General features: G+C 45.4%; 1 protein-coding gene across 3 annotated transcripts in view; it reads left to right on the top strand.

The window, feature by feature from the left end:
• Positions 1–1,839: 1,839 nt before the first annotated feature.
• The window catches only part of LOC144807919 (membrane-spanning 4-domains subfamily A member 8-like), a 139,855-nt gene continuing 121,384 nt past the window's right edge, over positions 1,840–20,310 (top strand). Inside the window, exon 1 of one of the 3 annotated variants that reach the window (XM_078673513.1) lies at positions 1,840–1,887. The gene's annotated coding sequence lies outside the window, so the exon portion shown is untranslated. Of the gene's footprint in view, positions 2,096–19,605; positions 19,702–20,310 lie in introns of those variants that run through there. The other 2 variants (XM_078673512.1, XM_078673514.1) reach the window with 2 other exon arrangements.

A 20,310-nucleotide genomic window follows, 5' to 3' on the forward strand; every position in this document is an offset into this window, starting at 1 on the left:
ATGCTCTTCGTCTCACTCTTGCTAGCTCTCTTTTGCTCCTGTTTACTGCCTTTGACACTCTTTCCCTCCCTTTCTCTTTCTCACTTCCCATTATCCATCTTCTGAAAGGGACTCCTACACCAGTGCTCCTGCCTGGAATGGGATGGAAAGACCATTTATAAAGCGCGATAGCTACCCTGAGGCGTCCTAGCGCTGCAGACTGTGCGGGCAGGGGCAGTATAGGCGATTTGATCAGTTTTATTTTAAAGCAGGGTTTTTAGTTGTTTGCGAAAGGAGAGTAGATTGGACTCTGATCGTAAGTGATAAGGAAGGGAGTTCCAGAGTATTGAAGCATTATATGAGAACGACCGACCTCCACATCTGGCTCTCTTAATCCTGGGTACAGTCACCAGGAAAGAGGATGACGATCTAAGCTGTCTGGTGGGGTTGTAGGGAGTGATCAATGAGTGATTAATGACAACACCAGTTTTCCAATATGCTCGATGAGCAATGCAAAATGCAATCCTTTCTCTGACAGGGAGTCAATGAAGGCTCTTCAAACCAGATTTCACAGAGAGTAGGCGGGGACTTTGAAGTAGTGTTCGTGCCGCACAATTTTGTATGATCTGAAGCTTGTTCAGAGTGGTTTGGGGAGCCCCCGGATACAGGGCATTCCCAAAATCCAACCGGGATAGAACAAGCCCCTGAACCATAATCTGCCTGGCTTGGAGGGGCAGTAGGGGAAGAATCTGCTGCAAAAGCCTAAGTAGGCCAAAGCAGATAGCTGACAATTTAGCTGCTTGGAAATTAAAGTTAAGAGATTTATCCAGCCAAATCCCCAGGCTCTTGATTCTGTCCTTTGATATGATAGAAGGGCCGAGACAGGTGGGCCACAGTGGCTTGATCGTGAGCGAGGGGGGATTACCTAGGAGCATAAACTCAGTTTTTTGGCCATTGAGTTTGAGGCATGACGAAGTCATCTACTATTTGGTGACCTCTCCAGGCAGCCTGGTGCAGGAGGGCGGTGCAGGCCACTCGTCCTGGGTGGTGCTTGAAATGGAAACATATAAGTGGCGGTACTCTCCCATTAAAAATATGACATCTCTCCTAAGAAGTGCTGGTACTCTCCCTCTAAAAATAAAACAGTGCTGGAACTCAGTACCGGACAGTACCGGCCCATTTAAAGCACTGGCCTGGGTGGAGGCAGTGCCTTGCAGACGCGCTAACTAAAGCGCTTGGTTTATGTTTATGGTTTTGTAAAATGCGTGATCACTGCTGGAAGGTGGAAGAATCTAGCATTGGCGTCTGTAGACTGCGGTTCGCGGTTACCAAGCAGAAAGGGCATTCGTATGAAAATGTTACATTTCCACGTGCTACATCCGTGACTCGCTGGACAGCATTCCTTCCCTTTACTAGAAGAACTGCATGCAAAGGTCCTTTTACTCATCACCTGTGTGTAATAAAATAAATATTACCTACCGTCCTAGTTTTTTAGTAGTTTGTTGAAATCTTAGTGGCTTTTAATATTGCACGGTACAGTGTTTCCCTGGGATTTCTTTTATGTTAGGGGTTCTTTGGGTGTAGATAATTGTCCCCTTTGCAGCATCTTGTTTCTTATTTGAATTCCCGAGAGAATGTTATGCATCTGTCTTTGAATTTTGCATTTGCGTATTGTCTCACTGGCTTTTGCTCGAGAGCTAAATACTCTTGGTTTACTTTTGACCGGAGGCTGAATGCTTTCTTGTTTCCTAAACCTTTTTAAACAAATGTTCGTGACTGCGCAGAAGTCTCTTAAAGGCGGAAATATTCCATAGGTTGTTTGTGCAGGCGGGCCCCTCCTCCGCCCGAGAAAGAATTGAAAGTATGCCGACCTGACACGTCATGGAGATTGTGGGTAAACGCAGGCCGGTTAGTTCTCTTTTTGTCTGGAAAAGCAGGTTTTGTGTGATCTTCGGCAGCGTGGTGGTGTTCCTTTGCCTGTGAAGCTGCAGCAGGTGCGGGGAGGCTGAGTCCGGGGTCGGAGCGAGGCATCGGCACAGAGGAGGAGGAAGGCAGACTGAGGAGTGAAAACCCCAGGGACCCCTTCCCAGGAGCAGCAACCCCCCTCCAGAGTCCGGTTCGTTCCATTCTTGTCCCAACTCTGTGCCTGCCCCCTTGCTCAGCGCTCGGTCTTTTACTGGTTATCCGCCCCTCTCAGTTTATTCGGTAGAGCTTCACTGGCGTCACTTGTTACCTGTTAGTGGAAGAGGGTGGCGCAGCGGCCAGGGTGCCTGACTCCGGACCACGGTTCGATCCCCGGCTCCCAGGGCAGGTTAGCCCAGCACCATGCGACTCTGGGCAAAAATAAGTTGCTTAATCTTCCCAATGGCCCCCAGCGCTGGGACACCTCTCCGGAGGTAGCTGTGCGCTTTGCAAATGCTGACATTTGCATGTATTCATTTGCACGTTTTGCCAAAGCGTTGCAGGTCCCCAGGTATCGAATGCTGTGTGATGTCTCTGAGGGTGGCACAGGTATTTCCAGGTGTTCTGCTGGCCCCTCTTCCTCGTCCCAGTGTAGACTGCAGGCTTGCTGTTCATCCTTCGGCCTGGTGAGGTTGGTGATTGTCTGGGAGAACGCCCCGTAATATTACTTTGCTGTCTTGTGTCCGTTCCAGAGTCTGCCTGTGTCTCCTTTTTCAGCCTCAGGCTTGTAATTGCTGGCGCTGTGTTTGGTCACTGGATGTCTCTTCGCTATTGTTAAATTTTGCAGCACGAGATTTCTGTTTCAGCGGGTCACATATTATCTCTTTTTGTCAGATTCAGGTACTTTGCTTCAGAGCTTTCCCTGTTTGTTTTGTAAGTATGTATTCTCTTCATCTCTCGCTTCCTCCCCGTGAGCCTCTCTTGCTGCATTTCAGTCTGTATGTGATTTTCTCTCCTCTGTGTGTCTGTGTCACAAAACAGGCATCAATGTGATATGGTCCTGTGTATCACCATAATCGGTCTCAGTGGCACCTCAAACGTCACCAGACACCCCCCCCCCCCTCCCAATGGCAGTATAGAAACATATTGTGCAAGTTACTTATCATGTATTTTTTGTATTGCGTGTTTACTTTGGTGCAATGAGCATGACACCATTGCATACTTTTCAAACATGTAAATGTTGATTTAAAGCTGTAAATAAAATGCTGGCTTACATTCTTTAGTTGTGCTAATAGTAGGAGAAAAGTATTTAATTATTTAGTTACAAAACAGGGCTCCTCATAAAACAGGACAGGTTTTGCTTCAAAAGCACATTCTGGCTATAGAAATCAGAGATTGCTGAAGCTGCTGGCAAGGCAGCGCTAACAGTGGACCGGGCCTGATTGCAGTTAGAAAGTTTAGCTTTTGTGAGTATAGCAGTGCGCACAGCACAAAGTGGTTATGCTCAGACATTTTTGAAGCTCCTTAAGCAATGTAGAATGAACACTTGGCCCTGATTCTATTTAGAATGTTCAAGGTTTGCTTTTACACAAAGACTGCTACACAAGGAGCAATGGCTTAGCTCAGCGTGTTTTAATGCCTTTTATTATTATAGTCTGTTATAGTCTGCTAACAATGGACCCTGTGTGCAGTTTGAATGTTTAGGTTTTGTTTTACAATTAATGAACAGGTTTCTAATTGAACAGTGGGTAATGCTGATGCGCTGCAGAGGCCGCCTGCAGGAAAATGCCTTTTATTGTATGTCACCCCTATTTGTTCTGGACTGATGCTGCTGTTTTTTTTAGCTCTACAAGGCATGCTATGTTCAGGTAGGCACTTGAAGCTCCACCCACTCTCCGCCCATATTTTTCACTGACTTGTGTCATTGTCCACTGTAAACTTTGGCTTTTCATTGGTCAATAGGCTTAGTCCCTTCTTAGTACCGCCATGTCTCATTTTGTAACAACCCATGGCGACTCCCCCTGCTACATGTGTTGTTACTCAGTAAGCTTTAATTACAGCCTCCAAGCACTATTTTCTCAAATAGCTTTGGACACGCTTGCTCCTAACGCTTTTAAAAACTGTTTTATAGCACGGGTACCGAACGCAGTTGCAATGCAATAGGTCTCGCATTTGCAAAAGTGTAAGCTAATGGCATTGTAAATGACAATGCCTTTTATTTATCTGTTTTAAAATCAACACATAAATGAACGGCATTGTCATTTACAATGCCAATAATTCAAACTTTCGTAAATGCAAGACCTATTGCATTGCAAATGCTTGTTTGACTCTGTGCACTGCGGCACTGCTAACCAAGGCCCAGTGTATATGTTCTGACCCCGAATGCATGTCAAAATTGGCTACACTCTTAATGGGCATATCTAATTTACATATAAGTCTGTAGTGTATGGCACAAACATTTACCAGGGCGTAAATTATATGTCACTGGAGGGTCAAGACTGATTTGCATATGTCTGGGTCCAAACTGATAAGGCATGGCGTGAAAATAACCAATGGATTTAACCCAGATCTGTGACTGGAGGTGAATGATTGAGTCAGTGTTCCACCCATCATCTCTTGTTTTGCACTTGTTGACCTAAGTGGGAATAGTATGGCCAGGCATGGGTCCCATCCTCACTACCCCTCCAGATTCAAGCTAGCCTGGCTAATGAGGGGTGGTACCCCGAAAACGGTCCCAGGATGCTTGGTTCTAATCCAGGGAAGATCTGGCCTGGCAGTTCGGACTGGACTGTTCACATGGGGAAAAGGGTCAAGACTGATTTGCATATGGCAGGGTCTAAACTGGAAAGGCGAGGAGTGGAAAAAAACAATGGGTTTAACCTAGATCTGTGACTGGGGTTGAATGTTTGATTGATTCAGTATTCTGTCTATCATCTGTTCTTTTTGCACTGTAGGACTGCAGCACATATTGTTCCACCACTAGAGTGACAACGCAAAGCGTGTCTCCAGACCTACCCCTGCAGCCTGGACGGGCAGGTTTAAAACTGGTAACAGACGTGCCATAATAAACCTATTGCCAGGCCTAAGCCTTCCTTTTTAATACTTACATGTCATGTCACCTTTAAGTGGTCCTAAATGTACATAGGGTAGGGTGCATGCTATTTAAAAAGTAGGTCTTGTGTATTTTGTGTGAACATCCTCCAAATACTTTTTCACTGTGGAAAGGTTGACTCTGCCGTGCGAAAACACTGAGTTACATTATGACACCTTGGAATGTTTAAAATCCATTTGAGAGTAGCTAGAAAAAATGATTCAAGAATCCATTTTTATAGTAATTTATAATACAACATAATAGTCAAGTTAGATTTTATATTGCTGTTTTGAAAATTACACTTTGAAAAGTTGTAATTTTACTGCCTGAGACAAATGTTCTTTCTGCCTGTGTTTATTGTCATGCAGTAGCTTAATGGCTCCTTGAAGGCGTGACATGGCTTCCAGAGGTGAGAGAAAGAGAGAGGTTTACCTTTCCCTGACAGGCTTGTCATCTGGGCTATGCCCAGGAACTTCATTAACTTAAAAGAATGTCTGTCCTGCTGTGGTAAATAAATAAATAATACCCTATTTTTGACTAGACATATATCATAACAGATAGCTCAATAAATAAGAGTCAAGATTCGAGGTAGTAGGAGTTTTGCAGGTTTAATACAGCATAAGGACAGGAACAGGACAACCTGCATAGGAATAGGATGACAGGGTGACAGGGCCCAGCAGGGCCCAGCAGGGCCCAGCAGGGCCCAGCAGCTGCTGGGGCTGGATCTGGGATGAGCGCGCTGACTTTTAATAACAATACATGAGCATATATACATAACGCAGACACATAGCATTACATTGCAGTAGGCGTAGCAGTGGGTGGAGCAGAAGGTGTGACGCGTAGCAGTCGCGAAAGATAAAGGCAAAAGTAGGTGTAACTGGGCGTATACATAGACATGTGGTGCAGACGTAACAGGATATGTCATGAATGGGGCGGAAACCATGGAGGGGGCTACCTGAGGAGCCGGGACCTCTAACCTGATGGTGCGCGCAAACTAGCAATGACGTATCACTAGGAGAAGCTGGGGGCTATGAACTCTGTGCTAGGAGCAGAGACTGAAGTCTGGAGAGTCAGGGCGACATGTACCTAAACAGTATCTAGTATCTGATGTTTAGAGAACATGTTGATATAAACTATAAGTCAGGAGGGGAAAGGCTAACTTGATTCTAAGACTGGACCATGCATTATTCTACATGTAGTGCGTGTTGAAGAATATTAAATGACCATTAAATACAGTATTTCTCTAACGTGGAGCCGGAAAGGCTAGACAATGACGGAAACTATTGATGCAGTTCAGTAGCTTAGGAATGCAGAGAAGGAGGACTGAACTGATAACAGGAACTATAACATACTTTTGGCAGACTCAGAGGCAGAGCCAGGCTGCACCGGGCACTGAGAGGCAGGAAGTAAGTGAAGGGTCGAGGATACAGGTGGGGGCTGTATCCCTCCTCAGCGAGGCTTCAGGAGACAGGAGCTGAATCTGGTGTCCGGGCCCTTTTGAGGCCTAGAAACGGGGACTTTATAATGGAATAACGTGCACACTGAGAAACGTGGCAACGTAGCTTTACATAGGCCTGATATTCGTATTATTCACGAGGACTGGAAACTGGCATACTAGAGGTGGACACAACTGTAATTGCGTCATTAATCAGACATGGGGAATACATATGCATATTTAATCATGCACACATAACATATGATGGATGACACGTAGGGACACAGAACATGACAAAATTTACTTTTCCACATTCCCTCCTTGTCACTACGTTTCCATCAGGAAACATCAATATTCATGATACCATCTATCATTTCATACAGTATCATTTGCTCGTCTCGAATTATCCTGGAACGGGATTTAGAACTGGGCTTGGGACTAGGAATACAAGAGGTAGCACAAATGCCGCAAATCGCAGGGCCACATTGTATACAGAGGCAGCAGCTGAATATGATCGCTACTGCAATACCTAGAAAGGACAATATTTTCCATCCCCATGCGGAAATTATATTCCAGAACCAACCGGACCATGTCCAGGTGCCTGGATCTTGGTGTATCAGATGGGCAATTTTATGGAGTCTGGTTATAGCTGAATAAACAGACGGCGCGTTATTTGGAATGAAAATGCAGCAACTAGATCCGATGACTCTACAGGCCCCGCCCCTATCGGCCAGTATGACGTCAAGGACGAGACGATTTTGCAAAACGACAAATCTCATAGCAGATTGCTCTTCAGTTAAGTTACCTAGAGCAGAGGCAGTCTCATTTATTACAGCTTCAAGGGTTCTGGTTAACCTACGGATTAGTTTACTATTCTGGATAGGTCCTATAAAGAAAAAGAAACCTCTGTTGAAATCTGTATACTGTTCTAGAGTAGTTTCAGTATAATCGACAATTGGGGACTCCCTTCTATGTCTAATGTGTACTAGATGTGTATTTCTATGATAATCAGGTGGGGCTAGGAAAACTGGTGGCAGTAGGAAGGCAATGTAACAGGTTCCCTCCCAATCGAGGGGCAGACGAATATATGCGGTTTGACCACAAATAAAATATGAATGACGTGAAGCTTTGAAAATAGATTTCCCACTGTCACTATACTTGACAATAGTAGTACAATCACTATGTCCTACATGTACGGAACCATTATTTCGGACACATAATTCGCCTTTGACTGGTAGTACTGAAATAGCGGGTAAGTCTGGAGTAGTATCAGACTGAACATTCAGGACCATAAAATTCGACGAATAATTACCTAAATTATACACTTCATTTTCTAGATCTAAACCTGTTCTGTGGGGGAGACCTTGCTTGTCTGGAAAACATGTACTGTTAAGAAAAGACATATCTGTTGAGGATGACGTTAACGTGGACCATGCTCCACACGAACCATTATGTGAAAAAGGATAAGGAAAGAGTGGCAGAACTCCCTTCGGGGTCTGGAAAGGGGGGAGTCGACCACACACCCAACAATTAGTGGCATTGCTGGTCTGGTGTGAATAATGTAACATGCGGATAAAGGAGTTATTACGCATAGCGAGGCGGTAAGAGAGTTCATGAGGGGGCAGATCACTAAACGTGTGCTCTACTGTAGCATTAGCAGACTTATTTACATGTGAAACTGGGAAACATAGGTAAAATGCATAACTGGTGCAGGAAATCATAATGCTGAGAAATAATATGAAACATAGAAAAACGATACATCGGATTGAGTTTTGACTAACTCTCTCACTATGGGGGTCTATTTTATACATGTCAGAAACAGTCTAACCGTTTCACCTAGGGGAGGACTTAGACAATCAAACTGGCTGACTTATTTTACTAGACCGTAGTTTCTGTTTATACTCCTGCTGCGGAGTTTTCTCTAACAGGGGAGGGGTTGTAGCAATGTCTTTTGCGGGACAGTCCTTGAGAACAATATTCTGGCAATCCTTTGAATCCTGGGAAATGTTCTTTAAGACGGGTTTCAGTCCATTAAAAAGTTTGACATGAGAAAGGTGTACCCAGCCTTTGCGTCCTTCCAACTTCACGGCTGTACGGGTAGTGAGGAGGACCTGTCGGGGCTCTTTCCATCGAGGCTCCAGCGGACTTGATCTGTCAAAGTTGCGGACCATCACCATGGATCCTGGAACGATTTCATGCGGTGCCACCTCGGTATTGTCTGGAAATGCGGCAGCAACCTGTGAACGACATGAGTTGAGGGCAGACATCAAGGAAGCTAGGTAATCTGTCAGCATATTACTTGAAACATCGGTAATATTTCGGGGTCTAGGAGTACCCCACATATTAGGGGGGCGGCCGAAAACGACCTCGTACGGGGACAGACCTGATCTGGAATGTGCGACCATGCGCATATAAAATAAAGCGACTGGCAGGACTACTAGCCAGTCCACACCTTTTTCTTTACATATTTTAGCAATGCGGATTTTCAGGGTCTGATTATGTCTCTCAACGAGACCGGCTGCTTCAGGATGGCGTACACAATGGAACTTCCACTGGTACCCTAACAAAAGGGAAACATGCTTCATTAACTCTGAGGAGAATGGCTGGCCGTTATCAGAATATACGACTCTAGGGAGTCCATAACGGGGGAAGAACTCACGAACCAACTGCTTGGCAGTGGTCGCGGCTGTGTAATCTGGGACTGGATATGCTTCTGTCCACCTGGACAAAGCGCATACAACTACAAGGACATACTTGAAACCTCGACATCGCTCCATCTGAATATAATCCATCTGGAGGACTTCAAAAGGGTGGTCAGGGGGCTGGAAACCACCTTGTTCCACCGGGACACTTTTACCTGGATTAAACTGACAACATATCATACAGGTACGGACTTTCTGCTTGGCTGCAGCTCGTAAATGCTTGTTGAACCAAATGTTCTGGATACTATCTAGCATAGCTTTTTCCCCTAAATGTGCTGGACTATGTGCGGTATTAATAATGACTTGAACCATAGAGTCGGGGAGGAACCATGTGGCTCTACCCTTCGTTAACCATCCTTGATCTGTCTGGACCCCTCCTTGTTCGGACCATTTCTTGATTTCATCGGGAGTAGCATGTAACTGGATATCTATAACATCTTGTGTAGGGTCCTTAACTGTCATACATGTAATCGGATCTGGAGTATGTGTCATGTTAACTGGAATGTCTAGAGTCTGTGCTGTAAGCTTGGCTGTGCGATCTGCTAGATCGTTACCCTGGGAAATAATGTCAGTGACTTTCGTATGTGCTTTGCACTTCATGATAGCGATAGATGTCGGTAAGTGTATGGCATCTAACAGAGCTTGAATAAGGAGACCATGCTGAATCTTGGTTCCATGAGAAGTCATGAAACCTCTCTCCTGCCAGAGCACTCCAAAGTCGTGTACAACTCCAAATGCGTAGCGTGAATCTGTGTAAACATTAACTTTCAGGTTCTTGGCGTGTATGCAGGCTTGTGTCAGAGCAACTAGCTCTGCTGCTTGAGCGGACAGAGTATCAATACGGTGTGTCTTAATAACTTCGGTGTCAGTAGTCACTGCATACGCGGCGACTAGTTCTCCTGTACTAGTTCTCATACATGAACCATCCACATAAAGTGTCAGGTCGGGATTTGGTAACGGAATATCTGTCAGATCTTGTCTTGGCTTAGTCGTAATGTTAACTACTTCCACACAATCATGTGTGGCAGAATTTGAATTAGCTGATGGTAACAGTGTAGCAGGATTTAAAATGTTGCAGCGTCTGATTTCTATGTGTGGCTGGAACAGTGTCAATTCATAACCTGTTAAACGTGCAATTGTCAAGTGCTGAGTTTGTGTTCGGTTCAGAAGAACTTCCACGGAGTGTGGGACTTGTACTGTCAAGGTATGTCCTAAGACTATGGAATCACTTTGTCTGATAGCTAGTGCTGTGGCTGCAACTGACTTGAGGCACGCAGGCAGAGCCTGGGCGACTGGATCTAATGTGCTCGAAAAATAAGCACAGGGCTTGTATTGTCCTGCTTGATCTTGTGTGAGAACAGATAATGCTGTACCTTCCCGTTCTGTGACGAAAAGTGTAAAAGGCTTACTGTAGTTCGGTGTGGCTAGAACTGGAGCTTGACATAGGGCTTTCTTTAACTTGTTGAAACTAAGTGTATGTTCAGATGTCCAAGGGAGGACAGTCGATACGGCTGCCTCCTGTGTCGTTAACTGTATCAGTGGCTTGGCTAGAAATGCATACTGGGGAATCCATTGTCTACAATAAGAAGTAAGGCCGATAAAGGCACGTACCTCCTTCTGGGTCTTGGGCTGAGGAAGACTCGCTATTAACTGGATACGGTCTGGTGTCAACTGCCTACCCCTCTTGGACAGTAAGTGTCCTAAGTAGACCACTTGCTGGACACAGAATTGAAGTTTAGAAGGGGACACCTTGTGCCCCATCTCGGCCAGGAAATACAGAACCGTTAGTGACGCTCGCTCGCAATCACGTTCAGAACGGGCTGTGATCAGTAGATCATCGACGTACTGGAGCAGGGCAGTGTCAGTTGGCATGTGAATGTTGTCTAGTTGTCTCTTGAGTGCTTGACTGTAAATACTAGGACTTTCTGTGAAACCTTGAGGAGCTCGTGTAAACATATAGCTTCTTCCATTTAAACAGAATCCGAAAAGAAACTGGCTGTCTGGATGAATAGGAACACTAAAAAATGCATTCTTGAGGTCAATTACTGTAAAGAACATGGCTTCGGAATCAATGGCTGTCAATAGGGAAGAGATGTCTGGGACAACTGGGTACTGAGGAACAATACATTTATTAAGCTCTCGTAGGTCGATCACTAATCGATATACTGGGGGTGCATTTGGATCAGTACGTTTCATGACTGGAATGATCGGAGAATTACATACGTTGGAGTCAGTTTCTACAACTACTCCTTGAGCGATGAGCTCGTCAATAATTTTGGATAAGGCTGCTACAGCCTCAAGTGGCAATCTGTACTGTCTGATTCGTGGTAACACTACACCTGGCTTGAGAGTCACACGATAGGGTGTGATTTGCATATAACCTACATCAGTTGGACCTTGCGCCCATAAATGCTGCGGAACATTAGACAGTCTTGAATCAAAATCTCGTAATACATAGTGACCCTTAAAGTCACGTAGGAACAATCGTATTCCCTCTGGGGAACAACATATAACTGCACCTAACTCTTTCAGTGTTTTAATGCCTAATAGATTTTCTGGACATGACTTAGTAAGTAACAGATCAGTAGTACGGGACAATGGACCTACTTCTAGAGTAACTGGCTTTGAAATCTCATTTACGATAGGTTTTCCTGAAAATCCAAGGGAAACATTTCTTGAGCCTGAGAGCGGAGCCCCTGGAACTTCGGCATGACTAATTGTGGTCCTACTTGCCCCTGTATCAATCAAAAACTTTCTGTCTTTCCCTAATACTTGACTGTGAACATAGGGACCTTCTTGATCTACAGGTATCTCGATGAGAGGCAAGCCTACCTCCCTCTCTAGGCTGTTTCATGAATACTGCTGGTACTCTGGATACTCAGACTGTGCATACTGGTACATCTGCGATGTAACATGCTGTGTTGCAGCAATAGGCTGCGGTGCTGTAACTGTCTGTGGTGCATTCTGTGGCTGAGGAATCTGTGAAACTTGTTCTTGTCTAGACGGACGCGGTCTTTCTTTAGTCTTACCAGTAGCTATGTTATGTTTCAGAACTGCACACTCGTTTATAAAATGACCTGGCTGTTTACAATAATTGCAATTCCCTTTAACGGGAGCTGCAGGATGACTGGCTTGATTCGGACCCCTCTTCTGACTGTCTTGAGGAACAGATTGTGCAACTAGTACTTTCATTTTCGTGTCTTTCATACGTTTTCTCTCGTGTTCTTGCTCTTCCCTGATTCTATTCTGGTGGTACTGGAGCATCTGGAGCATCTGGGACGGGGTATTAGCTTGCCAGGTACTTTCGACTTTCAAAACTCGATTTTTAACTTGTGGACTTGAATTCTCGACTAATTTAGTAACAAAGAGATGAGGGTATGACTCACTACTTGTCTTGAGGCCACTATTGATGCTAAAACATTTTTCAAACCTAGAATAAAAATCACTAATGTCTTCTTCTTGTTTCTGTTTACAGGCTGAGATTGCATCCCAGTCTTCCTTTCTAGTTGTCAATAATCTGGGTAGAACTTGAATCAATAATTCTGGTAATTCTTTACATTTCTCTCCTAGACCGGTACCTGGTACACGTGACTTATCTTCAGCTTCTAGAACTGCCCAATCGATCTTTTTCTCTCCCACCTCCCATTCTTTTTCCTTTAGCTTTTCATACACCCCTGCGGGCAACAGGACCTTTAACATTTTGATGATATCTGGGTAAGTGTATTCTCCCATACGGAGCATGTCTTTTAATTCTCTATGGAACCCTGCTGGATCTTTGTCATGACAGGGAATTAATTTCTTCATCTCGAGGAGTTCCATCTTTGTAATCGGGGTGTATACAAACACTCGTTGCATTTCACCGTCCTCTGTCTTAACTGGATGCACTTCTCGTAACGGGTTCTGTCTTTCCATGTAAAATGGTTTACTTTCTGGGGGTGAGACATGAACAAAATGCGGGTTCAGAAACGTTCTATATTTGTGGCGCTGTTCTAGAATGATACTAATTAAATCGGTACCTAGACCTCTCCATCTATACTGGAGTAACTCGTTCAGGATATCGTGTAACGGACCTGGATCAGAATGCTGACCCTCATACAGAGTAATGAGGTGCTGGATCATATACATACCCACCAGTCGCTGCTCGGCTGGGGGCAATTTCAGAAACATCTGTGCCACTATTTCGTCTGGAAAAGTGGTAGAATCAGTAATCCATCGGACTGCTGATCGGGCTAGTTCTTGTTCATGCATGGTACTTAACTCACTGTAACCGATTCGTGATTTCAGAATGTGATCGGTAGCTTGGAATACTTGTTCTAGTGAACCTTGTTCTGGTGCTGGAGAATGGAAAATAGACTTGTGTTCTAGGCGTAAATGGCGATCTAGAAATCTAGATTTTCCTACATACGCTATTCTGGCGGGATTCTCGTCCTCTACCTCTTCAGTATCAGAGTTACTTTCTTTCTCGCTTACTTGTGCTGCTTTACGTTGTTCGTGTATCTTTATTATTTCTCTACGGATTTTCTTGTACATATTCTCCATGGCACTAATGGTATTGTGCTTACCCTCGGCTATATTATCACTCCACTTTGTCAGGATTTTCATTTCGGCCTGATCTTTAGACGGGTAATCTTGTTCTCTTATTAGACAGTTAATTAAAAACTTTAATATCATACGCTGGATCTCAGCTTTCCTTTGAGACATGGCATCACTAATACTTTCTGGATCATCCCCTGTACGGATGAAACGATATATTCTGTCTAGATCTTCTTTCATATTTGGTAGGGTGACTAGATACTCGGTCACCCTCCTTACGCGTACTGAATATAAAACCATATTATTCTCGCCTGGGACTGGGTCATAGGCACATTCGCCAAGGGCTTGCCTGATTTCTGCAACAGACTTATTACTCTTGGGAGTACGCTGTGATGCTTGAGCATGTAATTCGAGTGCTGATAAACGCTTGCGTGGCGGCGGGGTTTGAGGAGGACCTCCTCCTGCGGCCCCTAGACTAGAATCGTCGACTGATATTCTTCGTGGCGGAGCGGGAAATTGAAATGCTGGCTGGACCGGGGGTACCGTAGCAGGTACTGCATGGGGTGCCCCGGAGTCTGAAGGAGCAGGATGTGCCTGATTTACAGGGACCGGCGGAGCGCGAACAGGATTTGCATATTCAGGGACTGTGTCGTCCAAATAGGACGAAATAAAAATATCAGCTGCGGTCGGTTTGTGACGTAGCTTGGTCGGAACTAGTGGTGGCGGGAAATTACTGGATGCCTCCGGGGTCGCTTTTGGCAGGCCCTCGGCAAGAAGAGGATACATACCCTTAATAAGGGCATGCCTCTGTCTGTCTGACTGTTCGGCTTTGACTTGTTCACCTATCTCGATTAGTTCTTTTTCTTGTGCTCGTTCTAAGGATTCTCTACTTAATTCTGACTTTCTGATTTCTTTTTCAGTTCTTTTATGAGCTTCTTTACGCCATAACTCGATGGCATCTTTCTGTGACTGTCTGGCTTTCTTTTTCCATAATGCTTCTTCTACTCGCATGATGCATTCGGCATCCCATGTACCCGATACGGGCCATCTATACTTTTCTTCTAACTGTTTGGTATACTCTACCCATAAATCTAGATACAATATGGCGCTTATGCCATGTTTCTGATACATAAAGTGACCTGGACTGTCCCTGGGCGGGACGGGAACTGCTGCTTCCAGCAGACCCTTTCTAGTTTTCAACTGACGTAACTTGGAAAATATGGGCATGACTGAACTGTAATCTAGACACAATACAATACACAATGAACACGATACTTATTCCCCATTCATACCACGACATTGAAATACATGAAAAACATTTAAAATAACAGTTCGAACAGAATACTACCTGGAAATACTGAGAACAGAACGCATAAATTTTCTCGAGAACCGAAACTGACTAGAACAGAAACTAGATGCACTGCTGAAACAGTACGAAACTTACCGGTCTCATAAAGAGACACGTCAGGACCCGCATCCACCGAAGTGGACACTTCGTTTGTGGGACTGTGTACCACCAACCCACAGACCAGAGTCAATTAAATTGACCCTGTCTAGATACCACCCCAGTAACGGTACTCACCGGGCAGCAAGAACGGAAAGCCTCGGACTGGACTGGACTGCTACGACGACGGACGACGAACTTCGGACTTCGGACTTCAGTTACGGGTGGACCTCCGGATACCTCGGACCTTGGACTCTCGGCTTGGGCTCTGGTCGGGACTCGCCGCGTTCCTCCACCGTCTCGTCTGGATGCTGGACCGCCTCCTCCGTCTCCTCCGTGGGCCTGAGGGATACTTGAGCAGAAATATCTGCCACTGCGCAGAAGAGTTCCGTCACGACTGCAGAGGGTCAGGGGGTCGGCGTGGCTTCACCGACGCGTGGGGAAAGGGCAAGTCCCTGTTCGGGCGCCATTATGTGGTAAATAAATAAATAATACCCTATTTTTGACTAGACATATATCATAACAGATAGCTCAATAAATAAGAGTCAAGATTCGAGGTAGTAGGAGTTTTGCAGGTTTAATACAGCATAAGGACAGGAACAGGACAACCTGCATAGGAATAGGATGACAGGGTGACAGGGCCCAGCAGGGCCCAGCAGGGCCCAGCAGGGCCCAGCAGCTGCTGGGGCTGGATCTGGGATGAGCGCGCTGACTTTTAATAACAATACATGAGCATATATACATAACGCAGACACATAGCATTACATTGCAGTAGGCGTAGCAGTGGGTGGAGCAGAAGGTGTGACGCGTAGCAGTCGCGAAAGATAAAGGCAAAAGTAGGTGTAACTGGGCGTATACATAGACATGTGGTGCAGACGTAACAGGATATGTCATGAATGGGGCGGAAACCATGGAGGGGGCTACCTGAGGAGCCGGGACCTCTAACCTGATGGTGCGCGCAAACTAGCAATGACGTATCACTAGGAGAAGCTGGGGGCTATGAACTCTGTGCTAGGAGCAGAGACTGAAGTCTGGAGAGTCAGGGCGACATGTACCTAAACAGTATCTAGTATCTGATGTTTAGAGAACATGTTGATATAAACTATAAGTCAGGAGGGGAAAGGCTAACTTGATTCTAAGACTGGACCATGCATTATTCTACATGTAGTGCGTGTTGAAGAATATTAAATGACCATTAAATACAGTATTTCTCTAACGTGGAGCCGGAAAGGCTAGACAATGACGGAAACTATTGATGCAGTTCAGTAGCTTAGGAATGCAGAGAAGGAGGACTGAACTGATAACAGGAACTATAACATACTTTTGGCAGACTCAGAGGCAGAGCCAGGCTGCACCGGGCACTGAGAGGCAGGAAGTAAGTGAAGGGTCGAGGATACAGGTGGGGGCTGTATCCCTCCTCAGCGAGGCTTCAGGAGACAGGAGCTGAATCTGGTGTCCGGGCCCTTTTGAGGCCTAGAAACGGGGACTTTATAATGGAATAACGTGCACACTGAGAAACGTGGCAACGTAGCTTTACATAGGCCTGATATTCGTATTATTCACGAGGACTGGAAACTGGCATACTAGAGGTGGACACAACTGTAATTGCGTCATTAATCAGACATGGGGAATACATATGCATATTTAATCATGCACACATAACATATGATGGATGACACGTAGGGACACAGAACATGACAAAATTTACTTTTCCACATTGCCACAGGCAGATGTAGTTCACACCTGGGCCTGCTCCCTTTGTTGTTCTACTAGACAGCCAGGCACCAATCCCTATGGGAGAAGACCTTCCCTGAACCGTTTATGTCTTTGTTGGTTTTGACTGGGCCACAAGGGAGGGTTTGCTCGTTATCATAGTCACACCTCTGTGTCGTATGTCATATGTCATACATTCTTGTATAGCGCGCAGTTCACCGCAAGGTCTCATGGCCCTAGCACCTGAAGAATGGAGGACAGATAGCACGCCGCGTCTAATTGGTGGTAGGAGGGAAAAGCCAGGTTTTGAGTTTTATGCGGAAACATTTGTTATCAATTGTGGATGAGATGTGTACAGGTAATTTGTTCCATAGCATGGGGGCAAGGTAGGAAAAAGAGCGGCCTCCGTTACGCAGAGTCCGAATATGGCGCTGAGCAAGGAGGAATTTAGAGCCGGACCTTAATGATCTTCCCGGGATGTACCATTTAAGTTTGTTTTTTAGGTAGTTAGGGTCGGCGTCATACATTGTTTTATGGACCAGGCTTAAGATTTTATAATGGCATCTCTGGCGGATCGGAAGCCAGTGAAAGGTCCGTAGATTCGAGGTAGATGAGGATCTACAGGGGAGATTAAGGACGAGCCTAGCTGCCGTGTTCTGAAGGATCTGGAGCTTGGAAAGCAGATCTGCATTCTGGGCAGTGAACAGGGCATTTCCGTAATCCAAACGACTGACGATAAGACCCTGCACCAGTGGTTTCCTTGCCTCAATGGGTAGCCACTTGAAATCTTGCGGAGTCTATGCATGGTACCGTAACATACCCCTAAGACCACTGGGTAGGCACAAGTGAGCTCTGCATAGTGGAAGAAAGATTCTGCCATCAGGTCTTTAGGTAAAGAAGGGTAGGGTGGGATAGTTTACTGGAAAACACACTGGAAAGGCTGCAGAAGTGGGCAGGATCACCCCTGGGAACTTCTACCCCATCGGTAGGAAGTTGCCAGGACTTTCCCCACCTCAGGCTGGCACTGGACTTAAATGAAACACTCGCAGTACCCTCTTCAGAACACTGGTTCCCCTATGGAACACAGAAGAAGGATTGCACCTGCTGTTGTTACCTGTGAGGAAAACCTTATGGGTTAGACCTGCTCCCACTTGTACCCAGTACTGAGTGGTGGACCCCAAGGTTCAGTTGGCTGACCTCCTGTTAGGATTTAGGGACCTGAAAGCTGCCTGAAACCTACTTTCCTGAAAAGCCCAGCTGACCAATTCCAAATGGACCTTATCTGGACCCTACTGTTGGCTTCTGCTGGGGTGAGCCCTGACCTCTAAGTTACCTCTAAGTGATGTCCTCAAGGCTCTGGAACCCTAGAGAAGTATCAGAGTGTAATTCCCCTGCCTAGCTCTAAAATTCTGGACTTAAAATGTTTTCAATATTTTTTTTCCTGGAGAACCGACAGAAGACCGGTACGCACCTGCTAAGTCAATCCGATGAAGGTGTGTTGCTGCTGGGCCAAAGATTCAGGTAGCTCCTGCTCTTAGCTTTTCTGAAGCATCAAATCCATTTTAGCAGGACGTGAGGGAAAAGGTATCTGACCTTGTGTAGCCCAGTTTATCTACAGCTTTCAGCCTGCCCCGTTGGAGGAATCCGAGCTCCAAAAAAGTGGTTACGTCCAAAGGTAGAAATCCTCACAAGCTGAAGGCGGCAAACGTATCAAGCCAGCAAGGGACCTCTCTTGGGCAGAAATTTTTAAATTTTTGTGCTTTGAGTTCTACTGCCAAAAGTCAGCTGCTTCACCAAGACTTCGTCTGCTATCTGGTCTCATGAAACCAATTTCAGCCACAACCTGCTGCCATTCTGAAACGAAAGGCTGCACCATATTTAAAAGAACGTGGTGCAGACTTGCGTTTCCCCCTGCAATGGCGCTAAGTTTAACAACTTAGCGCCAACGCAGGCACCCTTGCACCAGAGTGCAAGGGTGTCTGTGTGCAGGGGAAGATTGTTTATGTGTAGGAAGGTGTCCCTTCCTGCACATAAACAATCTTAAAATGCTATTTTGTAACTTTCATGTGTGCTGCTTCATGCACACATTAAAGTTACAAAATGGTATTTTTTTAAAAAGGTTTGTTTGTGTACAGGAAGGGGCACCTTCCTGTACATAAACAAACCATGGCATTTTGCTTTTTCCATGTGCGCTGCACACATGGAAAAAGCAAAAACGAGGAGAAATAATGCACTTATCCTCTTTTCGCCAACTTAAGACCAGGATTGTGCTGGTTTTAATTTTGGCGGTGCTTCCTATGCACGCCACCCATGTACATAGGGGGCAGCATCAAATACAATAGGTGTTGCGGTGGAACGACCACCACAACACCCACGGCACGCCCATTTCATGTTAAACATAGCGTGAAAGGGTGCCTTATGTACAATGCAGCGTAAAGCCACGTTAAGTGGCTTAACGCTGCCTTGTACTTAAGGCAAGGCCTCTATCACCACGGCAACATCACAAAAAGTTCCTGAGGCGATAGGGGCTTGTGCATATGCCCCCCGTGTTTAAAACTTTTATCCAAGATTACTCCTAAAGTAGCATGATTTAATGCTGCTTTGTTGGAAATCAGACTTCTTTTATCGTGTGGTATTTTTCCTTGAACATCATTGAAAATCATTTCCTTCACATGCATCTTTCGTATAATTTTCGCACCTTTGAAATACAATCAACGTGAATCCATCCACAGCTTTTGTGTGACTGCTGCATGGGATGTTGCTTTCTGTGGTTCCAGGAGGTGGTGATACGCCAACCAAGAGAGGGGCTTCTCCTGTTGCGGTCACTGGTGTGGAGAACCTGGACTCTAGTTGGAGAAGAGAAGCAGATTTTTACGGTTGTTTTTGCCAAGACACATCAGAGGTAGGCTACAGATGCCCGCTTCCATGTTGATGATGGATGGATTCCAGGTCTTACTGAGCTCCCTCTGGTGGAGGTGGGAAACTACTGCAGCACAGGGTGGACCCCTCAGCAGAAAGACACAGGTTGGCCGCCAGATGTTAAGATGCTGCATAGGAATCTTACATGAGTAAGGATGAGGGTGACTACCTCACTCCCTGTCATCACAGGCACTGTTTTCAGTCCTGGGCCATTTACTTACAAACCCTTACGCAGGCACGCAAATGTGCAGAACAGTAAACTTAGGTATAGATGCATCAACAATGCCATTTGCGATTCCTTATTAGCGAAAAATAAGGATTCGCTAATAAGGAATAGCAAAAGGCTATGCATGTAGAAATTGCAAAAACAGTAGCGATTTCTAAACATTCTTTAATTGCGAGTCGCAAATTGCGAGTCACAATTAAGGAACACCTCCCCATTCATTCCTATGGGCCTAAAGGCTCATAGGAATGAATGTGAAGACATTCTCAATTTGCGATTCTGAATTAGAGAATCGCAAATTGAGAATGCAATTTCAAGGGTGTCAAAAGGACACCCTGTTGCACCCCTGAAATCTGCATATGAAAACAT

Source organism: Lissotriton helveticus, chromosome 1_2 (assembly GCF_964261635.1).
Source record: "Lissotriton helveticus chromosome 1_2, aLisHel1.1, whole genome shotgun sequence".
Lineage (NCBI taxonomy): Eukaryota > Metazoa > Chordata > Amphibia > Caudata > Salamandridae > Lissotriton > Lissotriton helveticus.